The sequence below is a fragment of the Bactrocera oleae genome, chromosome X (assembly GCF_042242935.1).
Source record: "Bactrocera oleae isolate idBacOlea1 chromosome X, idBacOlea1, whole genome shotgun sequence".
Lineage (NCBI taxonomy): Eukaryota > Metazoa > Arthropoda > Insecta > Diptera > Tephritidae > Bactrocera > Bactrocera oleae.
This window is the reverse complement of record NC_091541.1, coordinates 34,065,413-34,087,838: the sequence shown is the minus strand read 5'-3', so window position 1 is coordinate 34,087,838 and position 22,426 is coordinate 34,065,413. Positions and strand designations below refer to the sequence as shown.

Sequence of the window (22,426 nt, the reverse complement as noted above, 5' to 3'; positions counted from 1 at the left end):
GTATTATTTTACTATATGTTTCAGAGCATGTACGTTTCTGTCCAACGTATATTGTTCCAAATGACAACTCTTCTGAATTATTGTCTTGAATTATGTCAATTGGTCTTTGTCCTTCACCTGGCGCTATGACTAAACGGTTATAGTCTAAGTTTTCTATAGGAATATTGTCCAAGAGAGTTTCTTGACGGCCTGGGTTTAACTCGTAAGGTAAAAGACCCATGGGAATATTATTACGTGAGGGATTATCATGAGAAGAGTGTGCCGCACGAAAAGATTGAACCAATCGGGAATCTTCTGCAGATGTAACAAACGGAACTTCTTTTTGGTTATTAAATTCTGAAATCCAGTTCCCATTAATAAGTATATTGTACTCACGATACAGAGGGGTATTCACTAAGAATTGCAAAGCTTCCATAATCTTTGCGGGGAGTATGGTATCGATCATGTAATCATGATTATACTCCAAACGCCTTCTTAAGTGAATTTGTATCACATGAGCCTCATCTAAGAACCTTGGTAGAGATGTCACAATATTGTTAACAAAAATTGGTATATTAACAGCAGCCCCTTTGAGAGAACTCTGACCTTGATATCCTAACGGACGGATTGTCATAAAAGGCAATCTGGGCATTATGAGACGTTCTTCAATTGGGATTAAATTTTTCAAACAAACCGATATTTCAGAAAAGACTAGACCGTTCTTTTTAACAATCGCAAAGTTGCAAGTAGCACAAAAATTGTAAATTCCATATTCCGAAGGAAATTTTTGAATTAAATAGAATGCGGATGCAGCATTCGGGTGACCTTGCGCAGTAGTTTCGAAATTCAATTTGCGAACTTGGTGTGAAAACCATAATCCGCCGCAGCAAATACATATTTCAGTAGGGCCCTTATTTATATTTTGGAAATAAATGTTTTTGAAATCTGTTAAATTGCCACTATAATGATTTTTTATAACATCATTTTCTCCCTTTATTCGGAGAATCCTCTCCTCCTCTGGTTGGGACTGTCGTTCGTTTTCAATTTGCCTATTGACCGGGTTATCTCTACAAAGGCGAACTTGACTTTGCCTAAGACGTCTCTGATTCAAAATTTCTTCCCTCATACCCCTCCTACTTAGCTGTCGACGTTGTGTTTCTCTATCACGCTCCTCTCTCCTTATTTCAGGATTTCTTCTTGCATGTTCTCCTTGCATTTGATCACGAATGCGCTCTAAATTCCTATACTAAGGATTTCTTGCGCGAAATTCTCTATGATCCCTAGTGTTCCTACTTTGCTCATCGTAACGTACCTCGGGATTTTCTCGACGACGACCTCGAGTATTTCTCATTTGCTCTTCAGAGAGGATTATTTTTGTGGATCTTGCCGTCTTGTTCTATGTTGCACAGTATTTCTCATTTGCTCAACAGATCGAACCTCGGGGTCTTCGCGCCGAGATCTATGACCTCGAGTATCTCTTATTTGCTCTTCAGAGCGAATTTGTGGATCTTGCCGTTTTGTTCTATCTTGAACAGTATTTACAACTTGCTCAACAGATCGAACCTCGGGGTCTTCGCGCCGAGATCTATGACCTCGAGTATTTCTTATTTGCTCTTCAGATCGGATTTGGGGATTTAGACGTCTTGTTCTTAGTTGAACAGTATTTAAATTTTGTTCAAAAGACTGTACCTCGAGATTTTCCCGCCTGGTTCTATGTTGATTTGTATTGATAATTTGTTCGGACAGACGTACATCGGTATCTAAACTACGATAAAAAATCTCTACATAAAGAGTTTGCACGAAGAACTCTCATACGTCTTCTATTCTGAAGACGACTTAGTAATTCAGATTTTCTACTTAATCTAGGCATAATTAATAAATAATAAATGGCTTAATATATAAAATACTTATATAATTCCGTCCGTCCGGTTCTGAAAAATTGGATCCTAGGTGCTGCTCTCTTTCACTGTAATTGAATCCTTCCTATGACTCCTTTCCTGTTCGGTGTAGAGGTACTATGGCATACCGGTGCAAATATGTATATGTGTTTGCCCGCCACTGTATATAATACGGTTTTGCTTGCCACTGTATATAACAGTAGTTTAAACACTATATAACTAATACACTGAAATTAGTTTGAATACAGCAGTTTGCTCGTCAAGAAATCTAGTATAACTGAAACTACAAACACAGTGTACTGATATTTATTATACTCTTGCAACATGTTGCTACAGAGTAGAATAGTTTTATTATGGTATATTTTTGTACACACAGCTTACGTACTTTTGTATACCTATATATTACATAGATATTCACTAACATAATAATACAGATTATTTAGTTATATATATATTTTAGAAATTAGTAGTTTATATCACTGTATTGAAATTAAGTGCTCGGAAAACCCCTCCGTAAATTGCTTTTGTCTAACGCTTTTTAAAACAGGACTCTATGGTACCTATTTTGAAAGGTCTGCTCATGAAGGCTAAATTAACAATAACTTACATATAATTAAGTATGGTACACACATATGTAGAGCAGGTATATAGATTTTCTTCTTTCTGTCTTAATATCTAAACCTTTCATAAGCTGGCAACGGCGCTGGGTAAATCCCAAAAAGTACTTAAATGTAATTTTTTTGAGTTTACAGTTCACCTCATGACCTTCATATTAAAATGTGTCGCAAAACTGAAATAATAGATAATAGCATTTTAACCGATGGAGTCGCAGTTTATCTATTACCACATAAAAAGGATCTTTAGCCCTTTTGATACTACACTACTAATATTTATCTCACGCGGTTTTTTCTAGAAAGATATTTTTGCTCTATACAAAGTCCAGCACTCTAAGAAACTTTTTTACATTGTTGTCTGGTATATTTTGTTATATGCTCAACATGATGGCTGAGAAAATATACTTATCCACTGATTATCACCAAATATTAGAAGAAATATTTGTATATAGAAATCTATATCTATCTCGATTAGTTTTAGGTGATGCAAACAACCGTTTGGTGAACATAACTATACTCTGTTGCAACATGTTGCGAAAGTATAAAAATGTTGCGAAAGAATTCAACATTTATTATTCGATTATTATTTGGTATCTTATTAACTTATGTTATTGATCATAGATTTACTATTTTAGATAGATACTAATTTTCTCCGAAAGGTTAACTTTAACGAAAAGAAGCTATTTAACTCAAACATGGTATATGTGATATAAACTGAACCAAAGGGGTTAGATTTAATATGTGGGGTATATGAGGTTGCTGTTGTACGAAAGGAGCGGAAATCAGTATATTAGGGTTATAAGGTTTAAACAAAGGTCTAGACCAATTCCATTCATATGCAGCGATAAACCACATTATTTTTAAAAAAACTGTCCATTTAATTTCATTAAATTATAAAATTAACGGAATAAATTATACCATAAGATTATGCGATAAGTAGTACATGTATGCTGGGGAAATTCGTGGATCGATTTCACACATTTTCGGCATTAAACTGTTGTATATCTAATATTTTATATAAAGCCAAACGGAAGTTTGAATTTCTACATAAAGTATGTTGGAGCTAGGGTCAATATATACCCGATAATGGGTACTAGGGCGGAACCAAGAATTTTAAACTCTTGTAATTCGCAACAATCAAAGGCCAGGAAATTCCTTCAGGTGTGGCAAAGTTGAGAAAGAATTAAACATCCATTATTAAATGAAATCGTGATTAAATTACAATCAAATTTGGTATCTTCTTGACTTATACTAAAGGCCATAAACTTAGTCTCAGTTTTATTGCTATATTTTAGTTTGCGTCAGCGAAAATTATATTAAAATAACAAAAAACATCTTGAAGTGAGATATACATAAGTATGAATGTGATATTAACTCGACCAAAGTGGCTAAATTTTATATTATAAGCTTGTGTGGAAAACGTCAATTAGAGAATCGGAATTCATTATATGAAGGTGTGAGGTTTAGATCAAGGTATATACTATTTTCATTCTAATTCAGCGTCAAACCACATAATTTTAAAGAAAACTTATAAACTTAATTACATTAAAATATCACATTTTGATCAACCGAAACAGTTTAAAGTCAACAGGAAGGTCGGAAATCATATATATATTTGGGATAGAGAAAGATATTAATTTTTACATTGCTCAGCTATACTCGAGCATAGAGAACATATTTTGAAGCAATTTTATATATAAAAAAAATTTTAATACTCACTGACCGACATAGGAGAAGTATTATAAGTAGTATATGGAAGTAGAGGATAGCATTAACCCGATTTTATCAATTTTTGCCAATAAGACATACTACTAACGTGCCACAGACTAATAAAATGCTCCCACTGTTTCATTAAGGTACCTCACATACCATCACCAATCATATGGAGTAAAGTCAGACGAATGTTCGAAAGTCCTGATATTAGTTACATGGGGGCCAGGTAAAATTTTTACTCGATTTTATCCATTTTAGGCACAAAAATGCCTTGTTATGAGTAACATTTCCATTGAGATAACTCACATATTGGCCGATATATGCGGTATAAAGTCACCCGGAAGTTCAAAAATCTTTATATTAGGTATATGAGGGATATAGGAAGTACTGATTCAATTAAACCCATTTTTTGACACAAACATACTATTATCGAGAGTTTTATTTATTTATTTTATTATATGAATTTCAATTAAATGTCTTACACATTGACCGATATTTTCGGTAAAAAGGCAACTATAGGCACTGGGGTCAACAAATTCAGTACCTATGGACTTGAATAGTTTTGGTTCGATTTAGAAAATTTTTGGTCACAAGGTGGCATACTTCAAACGCATTATTCACGCAAAGTTTTACCCCGATACATCATTGTTGTTTGATTTGCATAGTGGAAAGTAAAAAAATCAGATGAAATTTAAAATGGTGTTATAATGGGCGATTTCGCCCATTTTCGTACTATAATATAAAAATATGAGAAGAATATTATGTACTGAATTTGGTTGAAATCGGTTAAGCAGATCCTAATATATGGGGTTTCACCTAAATGTGGGCGGTGCCACGCCCATTGTCTAATTTTGAATGCGGCTCCTATAAAGTCAGCTCATGCGATCCCTGTGTTAAAATTTAATGACTCTGGCGTGTTTAGTGCTTGATTTATAGTGCTTTTAGTAGTTTTTAATAGCACCGTTATATGGGGAGTGAGCGGGGTTGTCACCCGATTTCACCCATTTTCACACCGTAGATACAAAACATTTGTTCTCAGTGACTTTTTTTATTATGGCTTCAGTGGTATAGGAGATATGCACATTAAACCTATTAAAGGTGGAACCACGCCCACTTTTTAAAAGTCTAAAAATTTTAACCGCAGACGCCCCTCCCTAATGAAATTCTGTGTGCTGACCAGCCTTGTATCTTATTGTGGAGCTTAGTTTTGACAATTTTTTTTTTGATTATTGGCGTTTTGTGGGCGTGGCAGTGGTCCGATTACGCCCATCTGCAATACTAACCGTCTTACGGTATCAAGAAACATGTGTACCAAGTTTCATAAGGATATTTCAATTTTTACCCAAGTTACAGCTTGCACAGACGGACAGACAGTCACCCTGATTTCAACTCGTCTCTTCATTCTGATCATTTATAGATATATAACCCTATATCTAACTCAATTAGTTTTAGGTGATACAAACAACCGTTAGGTGGACAAAAGTCTGTAGCAACATGTTGCGAGAGTATAAAAATGATAAGACTGTTCGAGCCAAATCGATTGCCTATGACCAACAACTTAACAAAACTTTTCATCTTGTTACGATTTCAGGCATTTTTCTCTATTTAAAATAGAAACAAAAAAATTCAAATTGTAATACGACAATAATTTGTTTACTTTTAAAACAAATAAATGTTTACGCATTAGAAAATCTGTTGAAAAGCTGATAAGTAAAACATTTGCGTAATATACTTGTATATATTAGGTCAAGTAAAAAGTTCGTTGGGTTTTTATCTAAGAGATGGCGTTATTGTCTATAATACTACTTACGTGTCGCATCATGTCATACTATACGGTGCTGAAAACGTGCTCTTTCGCGCAAAAAGTTTGTCTCTGACAGTTTTTCGATTGATTGACTCAGTACGTTGTGAGCGCTCGTCAAAGATGGATTTTACAATTTTTCTTCGATCATAGCACAAAGTTTGCTAGGTTCCGTTCCAGTAATTTCGATGTCAAAGATGAACCACACGTCGGGAGGCCTGTCGAAAATTGCGATAAAATCATGGAAATAGTGGAAACAGACCGTCACGTGAGCACTTATTTAATTGCTGAGGAACTAAAGATAAGCCAGAAAACCGTTTGGAACCATTGCAACCTTGGATTCAAAAAGAAGCTCGATGTTTGGGTGAAACACGAACTAACGCAAAAAAACATGATGGACCGAATTTCCATCTGCGAATCCCTGCTCAATCGCAACCAAATCGACCCGTTTCTGAAGCGGATTGTGACTGGCGATAAAAAATGGGTAATTTACGACAACATCGAGCCTAGACGGTGGCCAAGACCGGATTGATGGCCAGGAAGGTTTTGCTGTGTGTTTGGTGGGATTGGCAAGGAGTCATCTATTACGAGCTGCTCCCCTATGGTCAAACGCTCAATTCGGCCCTCTATTACCAACAACTGGACCGCTTGAAGGCAGCACTCATCCAGAAGAGGCCGAATTGTGTTCCATCAGGACAACGCCAGGCCACACACGTTTTTGGTGAAACGCCAGAAGCTCCGGGAGCTCGGATGGGAGGTCCTAATGCACCCACCTTATAGTCCAGACCTGGCACCTAGAAATTACCATCTTTTCCTGTCCATGGCAAACGCGCTTTATTGTGAGAAGTTGGCCTCAAGAGAGGCCTGTGAAAATTGGCTCTCCGAGTTTTTTGCCAATAGGGACGCAGCCTTCTACGAGAGGGGTATAATTAAGTTGGCATCTCGTTGGCAACAAGTTTACCAACAAAACGGCGGAAAAATCGGACAAATGTACACAAAGTTATCATCTTTTGAAAAACAATAATCGAACGCTACGTTGTGTTATTATAAGGAGCGCGGAATACCCTTCACAAATAAAGAAGGTTTCATACAAGAACTTGATTTTGATTGTTCAGTTTGTATGGCAACTATATGCTATAGTGGTCCAATCTGGAAAATTTCTTTAAATATTTAAACGTTGCTTTTGGCAATAATTCCAGCTAAGTTTTGGGAAAATATCCTGTCAAATAAAAAACTTTTCTATACAAGAACTTGATTATGATCGTCTAGTTTGTATGGCAGCTATAGGCTATAATAGTCCGATAACGGTGATACCGATAAGTGAGCAGCATCTTGGGAAGTAAAGGCTTATAAAATTTTAGATCGATATCTCAAAAACTGAGGGACTCGTATATACAGACAGATGGATATGGCTGAATCAACTCAGCTCGTTACGCTGATGATTTATATATATCATTTATAAGGTCTCCGACGTTTCCCTCTGGGTATTACAAGCTTCGTGGCAAACTTAATACACCCTGTTCATGGTATAAAAAGTAGTATACATATGACGATTATTTTTTTCGACTAAATGTGAAAAATATATTTTCTTCGTTGAGAAATATTGGTTGAATCATATTCAAAAAAAAAGTATCTCTTGTATTCTTATACCGGCAATAACGTTTTCGCCTTTAATCGTAAATAATATTATGTATTGAATAGTGTATTAAAATAGTATTTAATGCATACTTTAGCCACACCACGTCATTTAAAATTTTTTGGCGGCTATTTAAAGTGTAAACTGTTATTTTCCACTAAAAATTTCGCCATTTTGGGGATGGAAAACACCCTTATTGTAAAAAAAAAATTTTTTACTAAACGTAGGGGGCAGGTATTTTATATGTAGAAAATGTGTATAAAGTTTGAAATGAATCGATCACGTAGTTTTAAAATGACAGTGAACACCGACTTTGAAAAAGTAGTTTTGAGAAACATGCGTCTAAAGTTTATGAACTAACTAGTTGGAGCGTTAAAGGCCAGGAGATTAATAAGACAATAACTTTAAGAATATTGCTTCTATCGACCTAAAATTTTAAGAACATATTCTTGAAATGTTAAACAATAAGATAAGAGAAAAAAAACAAAAATCGATTTTTCGAAAATAAAAACCCTCAATTTTTTGCTCCGCCCCATCTCCGCGCGAACTCTCCATCACTTCCATTGCATGCCACTATGGGCAAAGGCGTTTTAACGTAGGATTCATATCATATTATTATATCGCTTAATTTGTATTGAAAAATACTGATATCATAGGTCTTATTTACGTAATATTATAATATTTGCGTAAAAATATAAATACACATAAATTCGTACTTATTTAAATGTTTTTAAATAAATTCGATTGATAAAATTAAATCTGAAATACTTATGTGGCAGTGCGCACCAGACCCCTCCTTGCTTGCGATCGTTCAACTTGCTTCTCGCAAAAAGCAAAAGTTTTAGACAAATGTCATTGTTTGTGCGGGGCAAGAAGAAGCAAGCATCAGCGTACGTATATTTAAGAATGTATGTGTAATTGTCACATTTGTGTAAATACGCATAAATACGGAAATATTCAATAAACCCTAACATATGAACATATTTCCCTGAAATATTGTAATTATCTCTGGAAGTTAAATATGCTATTAAAGTAATTGAATTGAGATATACTAAGATTCCAATTATTAAAATAAAAAAATTAAATAAAATTTAAGTTCATAGTTTCAGGATACGAACGTAAGCGTTTGTATTCGGAATGGTTTAACTCCTTCACGCTTACGACCTGAGCCACCGCAAAAGTGAGGACACGGCCGCATAATTCATTTAAGGCCAAACTTTGTGTCTATTTATAGCCTTTTCCCGTTTCGATCATTACGTGGTGTATTTCTACAGGTTCGCAGTTGTATTTTTCGATGTTCCCTCTTGTGAAAATCTCAAATTAGTACTTTTTAACTTTTGCGCCTTCTCTATTTATAAACATTCTCTGGCATAAGGGTGTATTGAAGTGCAATATGCATAGAGGAATCGGTTTTAAGAACCGCACCCTTGCAGCTTTTATTATCTAATACCGTGACCTTGCCGTTCACGTTATCTTCTTTTGCTGCCATATTTATTTACATACATAAGTACACGATGTGTGGGAATAAAGTTCTTTCACTGAAGGCATGTGGACGATTACTGGTCTCTTCTTTCTCCTTAAATTGGTATCTAAAAGCAAACGCATGTATATTCATATGTATTGGTATTTTAATTATATTATTCCTGTGGGTAATTACTAACGTAAACATTGTGTGAATTGATCTTACTTGTTACTTGTATCTGTATCAATGTATGGGCACATACAGTTATACAAAAAATGTTGACACTGTAGACCAATCAGTGTTGAGGTCTAATATCGTATTTCACGAAATCAAAACTATTTACTATCTATTAACTAACATTTTATACTCTTGCAACTGGCAAGAATCAAACCCGGCGAAATACTTTTAGAATAACCAAAATCATTATACGTAGTATATGGGAATTTGGGTAATTTGTAGACCATTTTATCAAAATAATTCTCACAGATTGATATTCGATATTTTTGATAAAAAGTTCGCAATAGGAACTTTGGCGATTTTTGTAACGAAGCTTTTAGCTGCCTCCTGCTTCTTATGATTTGCTGCTATTTTGTCCTGTTGTGATGATGGCTTCGAAGGCGATTCTACCGCTGTGTGAGTTGACGCTCGTGTTGACGACGACGACGACGCCCAAATGTTTCTGTCGGCGCTCGTGTAGGCTTAGAACCCGATTCTACCGCAGCTCGTGTGTTTTGTCCTGTTGAGATGATGGCTTCGAAGGCGATTCTACCGCTGCGTGAGTTGACGCTCGTGTGTGCTACGACGACGGCGCCCAGATGTTTCTGCCGGCGCTCGTGTAGGCTTAGATGACGATTCTACCGCAGCTCGTGTCTAGCCGTGAAAAAATACTACCGGATCACAGGAGACTGTGTTGGTGACGGAAGGTTAAGGGTTGAGTCGCTCAGAGAATCGACTCACTACCGAGCTCACCCTTAACGAACGGCGTTCACAACTCAAGACACTACAACTAGCCAGAGGATCGACTCACTGCTAAGTCTAGTGTCAAGCGTGTGATCGCTGTTACAGTCTGACTGCCTGATGATCGGCCTGCTTGCTTTCCGCCAAGCCGTGTGTTGCTTGCTCGCCCGTTCGCAACATGTTGCTTTAGGATGGCGTGTGTTGCTAGAAGTAGCGTGATTTTCCCGTTGCAGCCCAATACTTGTTGTGTTGCTTGCGTGGCGTGGTTTAACTGTTGTGTCGCAACATGTTGCTTTAGGATGGCGTGTGTTGCTAGAAGTGGCGTGATTTTCCCGTTGCAGCCCATTACTTGTTGTGTTGATTTTATTTAACAGGGTGCGTCTTCATGTGTTGTGTGGGCTAAATTCCATATGGACATTTAGTTCTCACAATATATTAAACTTATTAGGAGTGGGGCCACGCCCACTTTTCAAACGACAGGTTACCACTGTAATCCTGGCACCAAATTACTGTTTTGTATCTTATTTTGGAGCTTAGTTAGAGCGCTTTATAGGTCCGATTACGCCCATCTGCACTACCAACTTTCCTTGGGCTAGTTTTAACTTTTACGAACAACAATTTAATAGAAGAAAACTAATATACTATATCTATCATGTTGGAGAGTACGAGCAGAGAACGTAAAATACAGAGAAGGTCCACCTACGGACCAGCGTGTGAATTGTCAAAACCTAACAAAATGCGATGAGAGTGTTTCACCACAGTCGGCTCGGAAGGAGAAATTTTAACAGTGGCGAGTGAACAGAGCTGAGCATTGAATAAAAATTATGCTCAGGACTTGCGTTGATTTTACAGCCGCATGTTACTCTTTTGGTTTATATTTTTATACGCTTATATGCAATAATATTTATTGATATGAATATCATTTTGCAAATTTTTATGAAAACATGCAAAACTGATAACATTCTAATTAAATTATGTAATTTTAAAAATATTATATGTATATAGTCAATCTGGGAATATAATGATTTTATTTAGTTTTTACATAATATATGTACTTTCCTAACAGAGACTAAATTTATTACAATATATGTATATGTACATATGTACATCTTTTATCATATTAATCTTATATATAATCATATGTATATCTGCACAAGCACATTTGAATGTGCGGATTCAGAAAATCAAATCATAATTTTTTCATATATCAACACAATATATAATATGTGCGCGCATTGATTTATACAGAGAACGTATATAATTTCATATTTTACGTTTTCTTATTTATATGTACACACATATACATTTGATAATATGGAATGCTTTCATATTATGTATATATGTATGTATATGTATCTGCTATGTTTTACTATATATATACATAAGTATATAACATACTAACATAATATCTTAAATCATTTATCAGTAATAACATTTGCGCGCACTGCTCTATATGTACATACATACAAAAACAACAATCGTCACAAGTCAATATGTCAGCCAAATAGGCGAAGCCCAAATTTATAGTAAATCACACAACAACAACATTTTCATTCATGAACGCAGGCGTACTTTCAACAAGCAACCTCGCTTCATTCATAAAAACAGACACCCTCTCATCTCCCCGAGCATGCGTTTGCCAACAAGCATGTTTTCGCGACGATGGCAAAAGCTAAAAATCATAAATTGAACAAATTTCTGATATTCCCTCTAGCAGGGAAAAGTTGCAACCACGCAAGCCCACAAAACACAGAAAAAATTGACAAAGCTGGCAACAAAGCTTTTGTCGATTTAAAATATTTTACAATTTTAAAATATTTTTTCGTGTCTCACAAAAATCTGCGTCAATATGTATGCATGCTCATACAGAAACATACATATTTACGATAGTTTGTAGGCAAAGCTGTTAGAGCGGCAAGGGATATTTACGATAGTTTGTAGGCAAAGCTGTTAGAGCGGCAAGGGAAGCGGTGACAATCGGCGGCCGTTCGTTAATATTTTTTCGGCACAGCTCGGATTTTCTACCAACAACACAATGTTGTGACGCTTTGTCGTCGCGTCAGTCCTTCGACACAGTGACTCTTTGACAAGAAAACAAAAAACGTGAGCTTCGGCCATTGGTTGTCCAGGGCAACGCAGATTTCCCATGAAACAATGAGTGTACATATTTACATACATATGTTGCATGTAGACAAATTAACAATTATAATGGGTACTTTCATATTTGTTTACATGCAAACATAATTATACATATATATTTGAATAAGAATATTTGGAACCGCTTCGTCTTTTCTTATCGGGTTATGTCAAGCAAGAGGTGTACTAAATCAAACCCAGAAATCTGACTGAACTGAAGCAGTCCATTATATAGATAATTGAGGTAATCCCGAATTAGGTGTCGCATATGCGTGGTTGAGTATGAAAGAATAATTAATTTTTTAAATAAAATAAAATTTTCTATACAATAAAAAAAATATATGTAATGCATTGACTAAAAAGAAACTTATTACGGTTTAATTTTGTAGCACGATTCGTTAGCCACCCTGTATAGGAAGAATATCTTCAAATTATATCCAAAGTCGTTTGCGCATTGTAAATATACGAATCTGTAAGCGTACATTTCTTAACATTGAAATTAGCATTATTTTTCTCAATTAACATTGAAAATGCTCAATTCTGCTATTTTTCAGTCCCCTGATGTTAATTGTGGACATTTGGTGAAACACGCTCATCGTTTTCAGTACCCCTTCCAAATGTGGTGAAACACGCTCATCTTTTTCAGTTCCCCTGCGAAGCATTAAATATTTTGCTAATGGCCGCACTGTGAACCTTCTCTATGATATACGTTCTCTGGTACGAGTATATACTTATACATATTATCAAATGAAGGTTGTCTTACATTTTGCTGCTCAAACCTCAAGCAGAGAACGTAAAATATAAAGAAGGTCCAACTACGGACCAGCGTGTGAATTGTCAAAACCTAACAAAATGCGATGAGAGTATTTCACCACATTCGGCTCGGAAGGAGAACAGTGGCGAGTAAACAGAGCTGAGCATTAAATAAAAATTATGCTCAGAGACTTGCGTTGATTTTACAGCCGCATGTTACTCTTTTGGCTTATATTTTTATACGCGTATATGCAATCATATTTATTGATATGAATATCATTATGCCAATTTTTATGTATGCATGAAAAACTGATAACATTCTAATTAAATAATGAAATTTTCAAAATAATATTTATAATCAATTTGGGCATTTAATAATTTTATTTAGTTATTACATAATATAAATTCTTAATAAATATTTTGTATTATAATTGTTACTAATAGTGATTAAATTTATTACAACATGTACCTATATCTTTTATCAAATTAATCTGATATAGTCATATGTATTTATATCTGCACATGCACATTTGAATGTACGCATTCAGAAATTCTAATAATGATTTTATCACTTATCAATACACTATATGTGCGCGCATTGATTTATATTTACACACATATACATATGTATGTATAAATGACATTGCCGAACAAATAATGTATACACAAACCAACCTACATATGTATGTCTATGCGTACATATGTATATATGTCACAAAAAACCCGCAAAACCTACAAACATTATTCTACAAAAACAACAATCGTCACAAGTCAATATGTCAGCCAAATAGCCGAATCCCAAATTTATAGTAAAATATACAAATACAAAATATACAACAACAACATTTTCATTCATGAACGCAGGCGTACTTTCAACAAGCAACCTCGCTTCATTCATAAAAACAGACACCCTCACATCCCCCCGAGCATGCTTTTGTCTACAAGCGTCTTTTCACGACGATGGCAAAAGCTAAAAATCATAAATTGAACAAATTTCTGATATTCCCTCTAGAAAGGAAAAGTGACAACCCCTCAAATATGAGTATTAAATTATTTGAGAATAAAAGTGACAACATAGTATATTTGTCGATTTACAATTCAAGAAACTTTTTAAAGAAAATATTCAATATTCCTTTTATTTATGTATACAGTAAGCCCCGGGTAAGTATCGCTCCTCCAATCCCTCTTATCTGCCTGTGTCTTACTGCATCTCTCGTTTTTTTTCTCTTCATTTTTTAAAGAAAACGGTAATTTTTTTTAAATACATAGAAATTATTTTTTTGGTCCCACTCGCTTAAGTACCACAATCGCTTATGTACTACAAAGCACAAAAAATCTGTAACTTTGGTTTTGGCACTTAACCGGGATTGACTGTATGTGTGAAAGAATCTAAATATTCGCATTTTTTGTACACACATCTGCCCGTATATATGTATGCACATGACTTGTTGACTTTGTTTCCATTTACGCATGCCACGTTGTATATGAATAGGGGTTGATTTTGCACTTGCCCATATGCGATATATGTTTATAAAAGTGTGTATGGTTTTCCATGAACAATGAGTGTACATATTTACATACATATGTTGCATGTAGACAAATTAACAAATAAATTGAAAAACTTTCTGATGTTCCCTCTAGAAGGGAAAAGTTTCAACCCCGCAAGCCCACAAAATACAGAAAAAAAGTGACAAAAGTTGCAACAAAGCTTTTGTCGATTTAAAATATTTTTCAATTTTAAAACATTTTTCAATTTGACTATATTTTTCCATGACAAAAATCTCCGTCAATATGTATGCATGCTCATACATAAACATACATATTTACGATAGTTTGTAGGCAAAGCTGTTAGAGCGGGAAGGAAAGCGGTGACACCCGGCGGCCGTTCGTTAATTTTTTTTCGGCACAGCTCGGATTTTCTACCAACAACACAATGTTGTGACACTTTGTCGTCGCGTCAGTCCTTCGACACATTGACTTTTTGACATGAAAACAAAAAACATGACCTTCCGCAATTGGTTGTCCGTGACAACGGAGATTCCACATGAAGCAATTAGTTTATATATTTACATACATACATATGTTGTTTGTAGACAAATTTACAAATATTTTTCTTTCATATTGCTTTACATGTACACATAACCAGAGAACGTAAAATACAGAGAAGTTCCAACTACGGACCAGCGTGTGAATTGTCAAAACTAACAAAATGCGATGAGAGTGTTTCACCACAGTCGGCTCGGAAGGAGAAATTTTAACAGTGGCGAGTGAACAGAGCTGAGCATTGAATAAAAATTATGCTCAGGACTTGCGTTGATTTTACAGCCGCATGTTACTCTTTTGGTTTATATTTTTATACGCTTATATGCAATCATATTTATTGATATAAATATCATTTTGCAAATTTTTATGAAAACATGCAAAACTGATAACATTCTAATTAAATTATGTAGTTTTAAAAATATTATATGTATATAGTCAATTTGGGAATTTAATGATTTTATTTAGTTTTTACTTAATATATGTACTTTCCTAATAGAGATTAAATTTATTACAATATATGTATATGTACATATGTACATCTTTTATCATATTAATCTTATATATAATCATATGTATATCTGCACAAGCACATTTGAATGTGCGGATTCAGAAAATCAAATCATAATTTTTTCATATATCAACACAATATATAATATGTGCGCGCATTGATTTATACAGAGAATCACTTCATACTTTACCAGAGAACGTAAATTCATTTATTTACGTTCTCTGATTTTACGTTCTCTTATTTATATGTACACACATATACATTTGGTAATATGAAATGCTTTTATATAAGTATATATGTATGTATATGTATCTGCTATGTTTTACTATGTACATACATACATAAGTATATAACATACTAACATAATATCTTAAATCATTTATCAGTAATAACATTTGCGCGCACTGCTCTATATGTACATACATACATATGTGCTTATGACATTGCTACACAAATAATGGATACACAAACCTACATTCATATATTCGTACACATGTAAATATGTCACTCGCAAAAACTACAAACATTGTTCTACAAAAACAACAATCGTCACAAGTCAATATGTCAGCCAAATAGGCGAAGCCCAAATTTATAGTAAATCAAACAACAACAACATTTTCATTCATGAACGCAGGCGTACTTTCAACAAGCAACCTCGCTTCATTCATAAAAACAGACACCCTCTCATCTCCCCGAGCATGCGTTTGCCAACAAACATCTTTTCGCGACGATGGCAAAAGCCAAAAATCATAAATTGAACAAATTTCTGATATTCCCTCTAGCAGGGAAAAGTTGCAACCACGCAAGCCCACAAAACACAGAAAAAATTGACAAAACTGGCAACAAAGCTTTTGTCGATTTAAAATATTTTACAATTTTAAAATATTTTTTCGTGTCTCACAAAAATCTGCGTCAATATGTATGCATGCTCATACAAAAACATACATATTTACGATATTTTGCTGGCAAAGCTGTTAGAGCGGCAAGGGAAGCGGTGGCAATCGGCGGCCGTTCGTTAATATTTTTTCGGCACAGCTCGGATTTTCTACCAACAACACAATGTTGTGACGCTTTGTCGTCGCGTCAGTCCTTCGACACAGTGACTCTTTGACAAGAAAACAAAAAACGTGAGCTTCGGCCATTGGTTGTCCAGGGCAACGCAGATTTCCCATGAAACAATGAGTGTACATATTTACATACATATGTTGCATGTAGACAAATTAACAATTATAATGGGTACTTTCATATTTGTTTACATGCAAACATAATTATACATATATATTTGAATAAGAATATTTGAAACCGCTTCGTCTTTTCTTATCGGGTTATGTCAAGCAAGAGGTGTACAAAATCAAACCCAGAAATCTGACTGAATTGAAGCAGTCCATTATATAGATAATTGAGGTAATCCCGAATTAGATGTCGCATATGCGTGGTTGAGTATGGAAGAATAATTAATTGTTTAAATAAAATAAAATTTTCTATACAATAAAAAAAATATATGTAATGCATTGACTAAAAAGAAACTTATTACGGTTTAATTTTGTGGCACGATTCGTTAGCCACCCTGTATAGGAAGAATATCTTCAAATTATATCCAAAGTCGTTTGCGCATTGTAAATATACGAATCTGTAAGCGTACATTTCTAAACATTGAAATTAGCATTATTTTTCTCAATTAACATTGAAAATGCTCAATTCTGCTATTTTTCAGTCCCCTGATGTTAATTGTGGACATATGGTGAAACACGCCCATCGTTTTCAGTACCCCTGCGAAGCATGAAATATTTTGCTAATGGCAGCACTGTGAACCTTCTCTATGATATACGTTCTCTGACATAACTATATATGTAAAACTTTTTAAAGAAAAGATTCAATATATTGTTAGAGAATGTTCCTACGTAAATATGTATGTACAAGTAGATTCCAATATGCTTTTACACGTATTATATGTTTATACAAATAAATGTATGTTGGTACTATACTATAAATCAAAGACAAGTGTATTATTTTCAGAAAATATATGTAAATTTTATTAATTCATTCTTTTTATTTAAAGCAATTAAAAACAATTAAAACAATTTTTGTAAAATGATGAAATTAAATGTTAAACAAAAATATAAAAAAATAATAATGCCGAATTACGATTTACAATGGATATTTCTCACACGACTTATTAATTAAATTAAGTCATTTATTTCACCTGCTTTTTTTAAGACAATTTCATCCATCTTGATTAAGTTCAACGTTAGTGTTTAAAAAAGCTAGGCTCAGTTGGCATGCTAAAAAAAAAGAATAAAAAAACAACCTGTAAATAGAATAAAATTATAAACATTAAAAAATGTAAATATTTATTTCATAAATTTATTACTCACCCAAAAGTAAGATGTTCGTTAAACAAAGGGTCTTGACTTGCAACTTATTTAAGTTTTTTTAGTTTAGCATCGCGCTTCCGATGTCGTTCCCTATTTACTTCCTGCTTCACAAACCATTTTGAATTTTTATACAAAAGTACCGTCACTAAGTAATCTAACAATTTCATTTTATGAGCGAAACACTCATCAGTTGGGTCAAACCATTGGGGAAAAACATTTTCCGTTTTTTCTTTTATTGCGGACAAAATCAGACACCGAACATTTGGATAATGAGCGTATTTGTTGAAGAGCTTGACGTACCACATCATCTGCAGTCGACACACTTCGAATACCCTATCACTAGGATTGACTAGTCTTAAATCGCTGTCATCCTTATAATTTTTTGCTCTGATTAGGGCCTCCGAATACAGCGTTAAATCGCTCTGCGTCTTCGTCATTGCCTTAGTGCATTTTTCGCAATGAATCTTACACAGAATTTTATGGTTTATACCTTAGCCTGTGTAATATTGCTTGATTTGGACGTCAGCTTTGTCGTCCTCTTTAACAAAATTCTCGTCTGGAATTGTAAATGTTTCCAAGTCGAGTTGCTCATATTCCGGTTCGTTTCCCTGTATATCTAGATGACGATCTTCGGGGCCTAGGTTCCAATCTAAATTTATATCGTCATCATCCTCGCAATTAGGCTTCTTGTCCTGAAAATTTTGTCTCAAAATTTTCATTGAAATTAAGCGACCTACAATATGTTGGATTTCATAGGCAGAGGGGTCGGTATTGAAAACCTGACTTGCCCGGACTCTATAAAAAAAATTTTCCAACGCATCTTGATTAATTTTTCCAAGAAATATATAACTTAATTCCTTTTGATCCCTAAATAGCTCTTCGCTCAACTGTATCATTCCAATAATTGTGGAACAGAACCCATTAATACATTTTACTTGAGCATTGGTCGGAAGTTTCATTGACTTAAGATACTTTATATAATCATAGAGGCGTTGGACCTTCCCGGAGTCGTTCTTAAACAGCGGATATTTTAACGGATTTTTTGAAAGAAAATTTTTGCAATCTAAATCGTCAAAAAGGTCATTCATTTTTTTTAACAAATAACTGCGTTGGCTGTGCACATTTTAATAAATATTCGTCGGAGCCGAATAGATTTTGGCTATAGACCATTTCTATGCCAGCTGCAACCGAATTGCTCAGAACTTGGGTTGCACGTTTTACGGACATTTTTTCAAAAACGCTAGGATAGACGTGGGCCTCTGTCAATTTTGGACATATTTTAAAATACATATTGCTCTGATCGATAGAGTAAAGTTTTTATATAACTTTGAAACTGGCTATTCCTTGAGGAGTTAAAATATCGTATTTCATAAATGTATTACGGACGGAATTAAAAAGATGGCAATAATCATATAAGCAATATATCTTAGAATTTTCGTGCATATAAAAGGGGTTTTCTTCAGAAATTTTTAGCAAATTGAAAAGTGAAGAATTTGCAGGCCCTTGATCGCAGACTAAAGCCTTTACGTTTAGATCAATTGACTTTAGTTCTGCAATGTTTTTTTTCAGAATTTCTTCCAATTTTGTTGTAGAAAGTCAATTCTTGGAAATATAGTATGAAAACACATATTTCCAATGTGAACTTAACCCTTTTATCATAAAAAAACAACATTTATTACCTAAAGTAATTTCACGATGGCCTTCCCCAAAATCCACCCAAAACCCATCAATGACATCTCTAACTCTATTATAAGTTAGGTCGGACTTTATTGTTATTTCGTCAAATAACAGAACGCAATTTCGTTCTAAAACGGACATTTTTTTGGAAATTTTTTCTAAATTTCCCATGACATTGGCATCGAAGCCAGGGACAACGTACCTAATGGGGCGCCATCGCAAAAGGGAGCTCTTGCTTGGTAAAGCGAAACCTAAATCGTCACGCATAAAACTATAAGATTTGTTGGACATGTAATTAATATTTTGTGCCAATGTCCTTTCCTCATCACTAAAAACAGTGCGCTTCGTAACGATCATCCTAGCGAATGTTTTAGCATCAGAGCTTGAAGATTCATCCGCAATTATTGCACTTTTTCTAAGATCTTGATATTTAATTTCTAAATCTCTTATCACCCCCTCTAACTCTTCGATCTTTTTATTCAATTTAAGCGCATTACTTTGATAGTAACGTGCTGATCGAGCAAATCGTTCGCGGCTATCTAATGCACAGCCCTCGTCGTTACTTTGTGGTCCTAATCCTAATCTATTATCCTCTAAAATGGAATATCTTTCGAATTTCCTCAAAGTTATGTCGTCCTCTTCTTCTCTACTTCCTAAAGCTACTTTAGGACGTCCATAAGTGACAGTGACGTGGCGGCACACCCAACTAGAGTCAGCACTAGATGAGCTACGACTTAGTGCTGGCTCTAATCTTAAACAGGGAAAAGCCCCAGGCAAAAGTTTGTATTTAGTGACGTACTGCGAATCAAAATGATTTCGGCAAATAAAAAGGGTATCGGAAGGCGACACGACTAAGTTGCAAGCCTTTGCCCAACTCTGTCGAACATCTTCCTCTCTTGGAAACTTATAAAGCGTTGTCGCTCCCTTAACGCAGCTGCTAATACAGCATCTTCTAATTGGCATTTGGACCGTCCACAAATGCTTAGGGGGTTCTTCGTATCCTAATGACATACATAAATTTTTTTTTAAAATTAATTCCCCATTTGTATGTGTTTAATTTAATTAAATTAAAAAAAATCTATCTTATTTATATATATACTATAATATAATTAAGTATAGAAAAAATATATATAAATAATAATAATATTGCATATTCTATATAGGTTTACTCTACCCCCGTAATACATATCACACAACATCACTCGGAACAAAAACTGACACACCCTAATATTACCTACCACACCCGGGAGCACCACTCATAACCACACCGTACACATATATCACCACACATGAGCTTATACATACATACATACATATATTAAATTATACACTGCGATATTTAAGCAAGTAAGGGAGGACTAAGTTCGGGTGTAACCGAACATTTTATACTCTCGCAACTAGCAAGGAGACTTGGACGGACGGACAGACGGACAGTCACCCGGAACTGAACTCGCCTCTTCATCCTGATCATTTATATATATATATAACACTATATCTAACTCGATTAGTTTTAGGTGATACAAACAACCGTTAGGTGAACAAAACTATATATTATACTCTGTAGAAACATGTTGCGAGAGTTTAAAAATACCTCATGCAACTTTTAAATTAAAATAAAGAGCACTCACCAAGGTGGAGGGTGGGCACAGCATGTGCCTTCAACTTTTTCACACCCACTGCACTTCGTTCGAAGTGCTTAATGCAAACGAATGCATTGTGGGTGCGTAAATCCTGCGTTGGTGGGATCTGCAAATTTTCCACCCACTTCTGGAAGTACTCCTGGTTCCTGGGGAAAGAAAATAATCTTCCGGAAGACTCTGTGGTGCACTCCCGAACGCGACACTTTCTAACTTTTTTACTCGCCATTTTATTTTAAATAAAACTAAAAAGCGCAAAACCGAATTGGAGAACGATTTAAACCTTTCGCGACAAAATTCTTTAAGAACTAAAATTCCGTTGAAGATTTCTTCTTCAACTTTCATTTTTGGCGCAATTTCCCCAGTAAACGATATATTAGACTTAGAAAAAAATCTAACTACTAGCATATAGTACACAAGAAGTTTTCAAATAAAAAAGCAGAATCCCTTTATAACTTTCAATTTGGCGCAATAAAGCATACATATGTACATTAGACCTAGAAAAAAATCTTACTTTCCCCAATAAAACATACATATGTTTATTTGACTTAGAAAAAAACCTAACTACTTGCATATAGTACACAAGAAGTTTTCCAAGCAACCAAAAAACACCTGCATATAATACACATGTTCTTATATATATATTAGCTTTGTCCTGCATTGATACTCTTCTATTTATATATTAACATTATATTTCTCATTTACCCCTCAATCCAGCTTTGTATGGGCTCTTGCTGTTAAATGTGCTCTGTGGTGAAATACCCTCATCGTTTTCAGTACCCCTGCGAAACGTGAAATATTTTGTTAATGGCCGCACTGTGAACCTTCTCTATAATCTACGTTCTCTGTCTCAAGTGTCCTGACTTCAATACTTCTGTTAATAAAACGAAAATAGGTGATTCAAATTTAATTTCCTGCCTATTTTATACCCCCCTATTTTATACACACGGAAATTAAACGATCAATATTCCTTCCTTGTAATTGTTTTAGCTAATTGATCGGTATGTCAATCACACATTATTTTATCTTGAAATTCAAATGAAAATTGCTGCTGTTTACTTAAGGGGTTACGGATAGTCAGAATTTTCCAAAAAACCATTTTTTTTTTTATTTTCTTTATGTATAATCTAATATATTAAATTCTCGTGTCATATTGTTGGTTGCCAAACTCCTCCGACACGCCTGTACCGATTTTGACGAAATTGATGTGCTTATCGGGTAGATGTGACAATCGGCA

At 34.7% G+C, this 22,426-nt stretch overlaps 1 pseudogene; it reads right to left on the bottom strand.

Annotated features, from left to right (window-relative positions):
* LOC138858205 (uncharacterized) overlaps positions 1-18,312 on the bottom strand; it is a 36,762-nt pseudogene extending 18,450 nt beyond the window's left edge.
* Between the last annotated feature and the right edge of the window lie 4,114 nt (positions 18,313-22,426).